This window comes from Bos taurus, chromosome Y, assembly GCF_002263795.3.
Source record: "Bos taurus isolate L1 Dominette 01449 registration number 42190680 breed Hereford chromosome Y, ARS-UCD2.0, whole genome shotgun sequence".
Taxonomy (NCBI): Eukaryota; Metazoa; Chordata; class Mammalia; order Artiodactyla; family Bovidae; genus Bos; species Bos taurus.
Genome location: NC_082638.1, coordinates 22,102,816 through 22,111,964, shown reverse-complemented (window position 1 = coordinate 22,111,964; position 9,149 = coordinate 22,102,816). Strand labels below are relative to the sequence as shown.

Below are 9,149 nucleotides of genomic sequence, written 5' to 3'. Positions count from 1 at the left end.
CTTTGTGTTTGCAATGGAGGGGCAGAAATTCAATCCCTGGTTGAAGATCTATGATTCCTTAAGCCTTACAGGAAACAAACAAAAATTCCTACAAGATGAACACCCCGACTGAAAAATCAGATAAAGTATATAAATACATTACCTCACAGAAGAGAAAAATATGCATTTATATATGTGAAAACCTGATCATCCTTATTAGGGAATACATGTAACAATGATTTAAAAAATTTATATTGCTACCAAAATGTCTGTGAATAGCATTTACTTAGATCATTGTTTTGCCAAGCTTTCTTCTTTTCAAATGTAGTGCACATTAACATATGAAACTGCTTTAGCTCTGTCTCAAAAAGTTTGCTATTTTCAATATCATTCCTTTTTTCATAACAATTTCACTTAGGAGCTACAAGTTATTTAGGTTCAGAAGCAGGAATCAGTTCAGTTTAGTTCAGTCACTCAGTCATGTCCGACTCTTTGCAACCCCATGAATCGCAGCATGCCAGGCCTCCCTGTCCATCGCCAACTCCCGGAGTTCACTCAGACTCACGTCCAAGTCAGTGATGCCAGCCAACCATCTCATCCTCTGTCATCCCCTTCTGCTCCTGCCCCCAATTCCTCCCAGTGTCAGAGTCTTTTCCAATGAGTCAACTCTTCGCATGACCTCATGCCAAAGTACTGGAGTTTCAGCTGTAGCACCATTCCTTCCAAAGAAATCCCAAGGCTGATCTCCTTTAGAATGGACTAGTTGGATCTCCTTAAAGTCCAAGGGACTCTCAAGAGTCTTCTCCAACACTACAGTTCAAAAGCATCAATTCTTCAGCGCTCAGCTTTCTTCACAGTCCAACTCTTACATCCATACATGACCACAGGAAAAACCATAGCCTTGACTAGATGGACCTTTGTTGGCAAAGTAATGTCTCTGCTTTTGAATATGCTATCTAGGTTGGTTATAACTTTCCTTCCAAGGAGTAAGTGTCTTTTAATTTCATGGCTATTTTGTATCTGTCAGTAACAAATCTGCCTGCAATGCAGGAGACCCAGGTTTGAACGCTGGGTCAGGAAAATACTATGGAGAAGGAAATGCCAAGCCATTGTGGTATTCTTGCCTGGGAAAACCCATGGACAGTGGAGACTGGTGGGCTAGAGTGTGTGGGGTTGCAAGAGTCAAATACCACTTAGCAACTTTACCACTACCACATGGATTATCAGAAAATCTCATATCCATATATACAGATATAGCTATCTTAGAGAAATTACTGTGAAACACATACACATGTTCATAGGCAGCTTATTCAAAAAGGCAAAATTAAAGCCTCAAATTTCAGGCACAGTAAATGGACATATAAGACTATGCCCATTCATCCAAGGGAATTCTACCCAGTAATGAAAAGGAATGTTCCACAGCTACATGTAATAAGAATGCATCTCACTTATTTGAAAGAAAACAAAGACCAGGGGAACAGAAATTCTGTTGTGTGATTCTATCTATTTAAAATTTGAAACAAAGGAAAATGAATACCTGGTGCTAGAGTTCAGAGAAATGGTTACTTTGGGGATCAGAGAGAAGCCAGGAAGGAACATGGAGATTTCAAAGCTACTTGATGGTGGAGAGATGAAGCCAGTACAATCTCAGTTACAGTAAATCCAGACTTTATTTTTTAGGGCTCCAAAATAACTGTGGACTGCTACTGAGGCCCTGAAATTAAAAGACACTCTTTGGAAGAAAAGCTGTGACAAATGTAGATAGCATCTTAAAAGACAGAGACATTACTGTGCCAACTAATGTCCATAAAGTCAAAGCTATAGTTTTCCCAGGAGTCAGATACAGATGGAAGAGCTGGACTGAAGGCTGAATGCTGAATTGATCTGTTTGAACTGTGGTCCTGGAGAATGGAGAAGACTCTGGAGAGTCCCTTGGACTGCAAGGAGATCCAACCAGTCAATCCTAAGGGAAATCAACCCTGAATGTTCAGTGGAAGAACTGATGCTGAAGCTCCAATAATTTGGTCACCTGATGGGAAGAGTCAACTTATTGGAAAAAACCCTGATGCTGGGAAATATTGAAGGAAGGAGCACAAAACATGACAGAGGACAAGATGGTTGGATAGCATCAGCAACCCAATGGAATGAGTTTGAGCAAGCTTCAGGAGATGGTGATGGACAGGGAAGCCTGGTGTACTGAAGTTTATAGGGTCACAGGGAGTCAGACATGACTGAGCAACTGAACAAAAGCCAAGCAGGGTCTTTATGTACAGCTGGCTGAACCTCAATAGGGCTGTTTTGAATTTCTGGAGGTGGGTAGAACATAGTTTTTAGCCAGATCCCTTGCTGCAACACATCTGGAGTAGTTTGTGTTGGTAGTCAATCTTCTTTGTAGTTTTTCTGGGTGGCACTCGGGAGTCAGTGTTCCTCACAATGATGGATGCTGTCTCTCTTAGGGAAATCAACTCAGTCTCAGCTGAACTGAAGTTTGGATCATGACCTCTGTTTCAGTAGGCAACCCTTGCAATTGTTCTGGCTTTTTGAATGGCTGATGATTATTGGTTTGATGCTCTGTATTTTCCTTTGGCTTCAATAACTGTAGTAGGCACTTGGAACATGGAAAGACCCTCTTGTTCCAGTGCCTCCAAGTGTGATTTACGAAGGATATCACCAGTTTGAAAAATTTGAGGCAAAACAGACAAAGCAAATTGTTTGTGTTTCCATGCCATGTTCTAAAATTTGCCTCTGTATCAGCAAAGGCTGAAGATCTGTAATTGCAAATGTGGCATTCATAAGGTGTTTTGCCAGGTTTGTGACTGTCCTTCATGTGTTGTAAGAGAACCTGATGTGTTTCGAAGGACAATTCACAGATTTTACAGACCGTGGAGGGCTCCCCAGAAGTGTGGACACTTTCAATGTGATACGCAGCTGGAATGGGCTGGGAAACTGGCGGTTGCAGTGCTGGCCAGTAGTGTGGATTTCCTAGCTGTCACGCTTCTGCTTCTCAAACTCCAGATGGTTCCTCACCTGGGTCATAAACTTGACATTTTTTAGAACTCTCAAGCAGCTGAGGCTTGTGAGTCACACAGCTCAGCTGAGGGTTGTGAGTCACTCAGCTCAGCTGAGGCTGTGTGAGTCTTCTGTTCTGGCTGCCTATCTCTTGTATGCTGTCCACAGTAAAAGTCATCAAGTAGCATGATCAGATTTCATTTCATGGGACCAACAATCTTGCTCTGACTTGCTAGAGTCAAAAAGTCTGTTTTCTCCAGCCCTTCCAAACTACATGTGCTGTCTGGATCCATAAGACTGAAGCATGTCTGGTCATTTACGTGAATCTGTGAAAATGGTGTCTCACCATAAACATGGCTTGGTGAGGTCAAGAGACCTTCCAAGGTCATAATCATATTATTTGTAGAATAGACTCCTGGAGGGGCCATGGTGAATTCAGGTCCCCCTGGGATTCCATTTCTGAGTCTGGTCACTCTGTTCAAATGTTAGAAATGACTGGCTTTGAACTTGAATCCAGGTGTCACTCTCTGTGGTTTTAGTTAACCCTGAGGGTTGTTCTCTGAAAATATTAAATGGAAAATTCCAGAGAGAAATAACTCATAAATTGTAAATTGCATGTCATTTTGAGGAGTGTGATTGGAATCTCACACCATCCTGCTTCCTCCTGCCCAAAATGTGAATCGTTCCTTAGTCCTGCACATCCCACTCGGTTGTTACTTGTTTACCACAATGACTGTTGAGATGTCACAGAGCTGTGACCAAATCACCCTTATTTTACTCAATAATGAACCCAAAGCATATTAGAGTGATGCTGGCCATTTAGACATGCTAGAGGGAATCCATTAAGTGCTACATTTAAGTGAAAATATCAAAGTTCTCAATTTGATTAAAAAGAGAACAGTTGCATGCTGAGGTTGCTAAGATCTGTGGTGAATGTGAAGAAGAGAAAAGAAATCTGTATTAGTTTTGCTGTTAAACCTCAAACTGCAAAAGGTATGGCCACAGAGTGCAGTAAGTGCTTGCTGCTGCTGCTGCTTCTGCTGCTAAGTCACTTCAGTCATGTCCGACTCTGTGCGACCCCATGGACTGTAGCCCACCAGGGTCCTCTGTCCCTAGGATTTTCCAGGCAAGAACACTGGAGTGGGTTGCCATTTCCTTCTCCAATGCATGGAAGTGAATAGTGAAAGTGAAGTCACTTCAGTTGTGTCCGACTCTGTGCGACCCCATGGACTGTAGCCCACCAGGGTCCTCTGTCCATGGGATTTTCCAGGCAAGACTACTGGAGTGGGGTGCCATTGCCTTTAGGGTGAAAAACATCAGTAAATTAGTACAGTAATATATTTTACATGGAAACTTTCACAAAACTTCTATAAAAGTATACTGTTATAATTGTTCTATGTTATTATTATACTTTCCCTGGTGACTTAGATGGTAAATTGTCTGCCTACAATTCAGGAGACCCGGTTTCAATCCCTGGGTTGGGAAGATCCTTCACAACAGGAAATGGCAACCGACTCCAGAATTCGTGCCTGGGAAATCCCATGGACAGAGGAGAGTAGTAAGGTGCAGTCCAAGGGGTTGTAAAGAGTCGGAAACGACTGAGCAACTTCACTTTCACTTTCCTGTCATTATTAGTTGCCAATCTCTTACTGTACTTTTATAAAATAAACTGCATCACAGGTATGTTTGTATAGCAAAAACACTGTGTATATAGGGTTTGATACTACGTGAGGTTACAGATATCCACTGGGGGTCTTGGAACTTACTCTGTGCAGATGAGTGGTGATGATTCTATTTCTTTCAAAAGACAAAATTAGTACTTGATTGAATCATTGGCTGAAACATTGAGATAACTATTAACACCCTTTTTTATACATAAGGAAACATCTCAAACTCAGTTAAATGACATGACAGTTTTAAACTTTCTTCCCCAGCCCCCACTTTTGCCTTGTCTCCCCATGATGGCCCAGTGCTCCTGTCACTCTACAGGAGAGCTGGTAGGTGCCATTTTGCTATAGTTCTCCAATAGCACTCAGAAATGCTGAACAACATAAAATGTCTAAAAGAGCCCTCATCTGTCCCTTGGGGCTGCCCCTCACGCCCTCCTCTCTGTGAGTCCAGAAGGCATCGGACTCTATTCATGGATCAAAAATATATAAAAAAAAAAAATCCAGAAAGTTCTAATAACAAAACTTGAACCTGCCTCATGCTGGAAAAAATATATATATAAACGTAATATATATATATATATATATATATATATATATATATATATATATATTTGTGTACTTGAAACTATTTACAGAGCACTGACATTGTATTAAGTATTATAAGGAATCTGGGGATAATTTAAAGCATGTGGGAGCACCCCCTTAAGTTACATGCAAAGACTACACCATTTTATATAAGAGACTTGCACTGCCATGCATTTTGGTATCTGTGGGTGCAGGGTTCCTGGACCCAATCTCCCAAGGGCACCGAGGAGAGAGGACGGGGCCTTCTCAGGACTTCTGCTGCTCTCCCTGCCTAGGATGCTGTCTCAAGTACCATCACCCAGCTCCTGATCTGTCACGGTCCACAGTTTGTCTGCCAAGCTTGCCCAACCATGATGTCAGAAATTACAGCCTTCTCCCACTCACATGCCATATTCAACTCCAGAGCTATTGGGTTGCTATATTTTTGTTTCTAGAACAACATGTGGCATCTGTCAGTGTTATATGTCTGCTACAAAAATAAACAGTAACTCTTAATAATACAATCATTTGTCTGTATCACAGGCTCGACCCACTAATTCCTGGATCCCCAGGTACTTACACTTGATCTTAGCCAAAAGGCTGAGAAGCAGTTTTCCCTAGCATTTCATGAAATCCAAATCTTAATGACTTAAAACTATCACACAAGGGAGAGTGTCAGCCAGTATGTAGCTGGATGATGTCAGGACCAGTTGTAGTCATTGAAACAAAAGATACGTAACACAATTTCTCTCCATATAATACATTTTTCGATAGCTTCCATGCCATTAACAGGTTTCGCTGACATTTACGACCATTCTAAAATTTACATTTGACCATTTCTGATACCAGATCACATTTCATCAGTAGCATACCATAGTTTGCTTGGCTAAATGGTGGCTCTAGCAGTAAAGGACCCTCCTGGCAATGCAGAAGACTTAAGAGACACAGGTTCAATCTCTGGGTCAGGAAGACCCCCTGGAGGAGGGCATGACAACCCACTCCAGTATTCCTGCTTGAAGAATCCTGTGGACAGAGGAGACTGCTGAGCTACAGTCCATAGAGTTGGAAGAGTCAAACATGACTGAAGCAACAGCACATACACACATTCATATGTATATAAATATATATTTTATAGTGGTGTGAAAAATAATGCTTCGGGCCTTCCTGGTGATCCAGTACTTAAGACTCCTCACTCCAAGCCAGGGGGCATGGCTTCAATCCCTGGGCAGGGACCTATGACCCCACATGCCACAGATAAGATTTGATCAGTCACTCAGTTGTGTCCAACTCCTTGCGACCCCATGAATTGCAGCACCCCAGGCCTCCCTGTCCATCACCAACTCCTGGAGTTCACCCAGACTCATGTCCATCGAGTCAGTGATGCCATCCAGCCATCTCATCCTCTGTCGTCCCCTTCTCCTCCTGCCCCCCAATCCCTCCCAGCATCAGAGTCTTTTCCAATGAGTCAACTCTTCGCATGAGGTGGCCAAAGTACTGGAGTTTCAGCCTTAGCATCATTCCTTCCAAATAAATCCCAGGGCTGATCTCCTTCAGAATGGACTGGTTGGATCTCCTTGCAGTCCAAGGGACTCTCAAGAGTCTTCTTCAACACCACAGTTCAAAAGCATCAATTCTTCAGCCCTCAGCCTTCTTCACAGTCCAACTCTTACATGCATACATGATCACAGGGAAAACCATAGCCTTGACTAGACGACCTCTGTTGGCAAAGTAATGTCTCTGCTTTTGAATATGCTATCTAGGTTGGTCGTAACTTTGCTTCCAAGGAGTAAGCATCTTTTAATTTCATAGCTGCAGTCACCATCTGTAGTGATTTTGGAGCCCAGAAAAATAAAGTCTGACATTGTTTCCACTGTTTCCCCATCTATTTCCCATGAAGTGGTGAGACTGGATGCCATGATCTTCGTTTTCTGAATGTTGAGCTTTAAGCCAAATTTTTCACTCTCCACTTTCACTTTCATCAAGAGGCTTTTGAGTTCCTCTTCACTTTCTGCCATAAGGGTGGTGTCATCTGCATATCTGAGGTTATTGATATTTCTCCCAGCAATCTTGATTCCAGCTTGTGTTTGGCAAAAACAAACAAACAAAACACCAAATAATGTTGTAGATTACAGGTGATGTCTTCTTAGATTTAATGAAGATTCTATTTTTCATAAGCAGAATCCAGCCTACTAAATTCGTGTAGCAAGCCACTAATGCTATGCTAGCTGCCTTATATAGGCAAATGGTTTAGAAAGGGATTGACAAATTGGCATGCCTCCTGTTTGTTTTTTTCTCCCAACCAGCAAGTTAAGAATGATTTTTATGTTTTAGTTTTTTTTTTTTTTAACTTTTAAAAATACGTTTAATATTTTTACTTTTTAATTTTATTTGGGGGAAACAAAGGAACATTTTGTGACATGTAAAAATTATATGATGTCTAAATTTCAGTGTCACAAATAAAGTTTTTTTGGAACACAACTGCGATCATTTGCCACTGCACAAGGTTGTTTCACACTGCTAATGGCAAAGACCGAATGGACCTTAATTCCTGGTTACTTTCTAGCCCTTTATAGAGAAATTTTGCAGACTCATGACTTCAGAGAACAAAATGAAGTATTCCAAACCCCATGGCTCACCAGCTGCTGATGTCCAGTTGACTCAGTGAGGCTAAACATATCCCATTCTGAGCCCCAGTGGCGGGTGAAGCTGGAGTGTTTTTGTCTTCACGTCCCAGAGAGATTTCTCTGGAAATACCAGCACCACTTCCTGTGTCCAGTGTCCATGAACCCCTACAGTGAGGCTGTTTCAGGAGATTCCAAATCTTTTAAAGCCCATTCTAACCCAATCCATAGTATCCAACCCGGGCTCCAAACAGGTTTCTGAAACAGTTTTCCCCCATCGAGTCTTTCAACTAGAAATCTTTCTACCAAGTTGCTAGAGAGAGGAAAGAATGTGGATGGGGCTTCAGGGCTTCACCCAGGGGCTATTGTCCAGGTCTCAGGGTGGTGAGAGTCTCCACTTCTCTCTCTGGCATCCAGAGGCCCACCACTTTATCTCCAATTTATCTGCAATTGTAGTTATTTGGGGTTCAATAGCTTAAGGGCAGGGGAAGGCGGTCTACACAGCTATTCCGACAGAGCTCAGGCTGATATCAGGAACCTAAAAAGGCAGGGGTCCTCTTCCAATGCCAGAAAATTCACCAGCTGCAAACAGCAAACCCCTGTATTCTTCCAGGGGCAAGGGGGATAGGTTGGGGGGGCAGAGCGGGCAAGGTGGGAGGGCAGGAAGCAAGCTTACTCCCAAGTGATCTGCACTTGAAGATTCAGCACCTGCTGGATTCCTGGGGTCCTCATCATGGATTTCATGCTGAACTCCAGGAGCTTGATCTAGGCAAGGGCTCATGCTTTCTAAAACCATGTCGGGGTGCTAGGTCACACCCTGGTCCCCCTCCTTCTCCCTTCCTTCCTCACTCCCCCTCTTCTCTCTCCTTCCCCTTTGCACCACTTAGATTATATCTCAAGCTTTCCCTCCCACTGCCTTTACAGCCTTATGCACACAGATTCTTAGGAGGAGGGAGGGTTTTAGAGAAGAAATATGTGTATTTCCATTTCTTATAAGGTAACAGTCACTGAATTAGAAAAAAAATGAAGTTCAATAATGAACGTGATCTCAAGCGCTATAAACAGATATAACATCAAAAATACCGTTCTTATCAAATCAACATGTGTTCACCTTAAATTTATAAAATATATGTCCATTACATCTCAATGAAACAGGAAAAAAAAAAAAAAAACCTGACCATTAGAAAGAGATCATTTTATACTCTTTTAAGATGGTTGATGGTGAGTGCTGTGTCTAGTTGCTCAGTTGTGTCTGACTCTTTGTGACCCCATGGACTGTAGCCAACCAGGCTCCTCTATCCATGGA

The 9,149-nt window shown here is 42.3% G+C and overlaps 1 pseudogene; it reads right to left on the bottom strand.

The window, feature by feature from the left end:
• Positions 1–2,309: 2,309 nt before the first annotated feature.
• Positions 2,310–8,575, bottom strand: LOC132344451 (zinc finger protein 280A-like; annotated as a pseudogene).
• Positions 8,576–9,149: the final 574 nt, after the last annotated feature.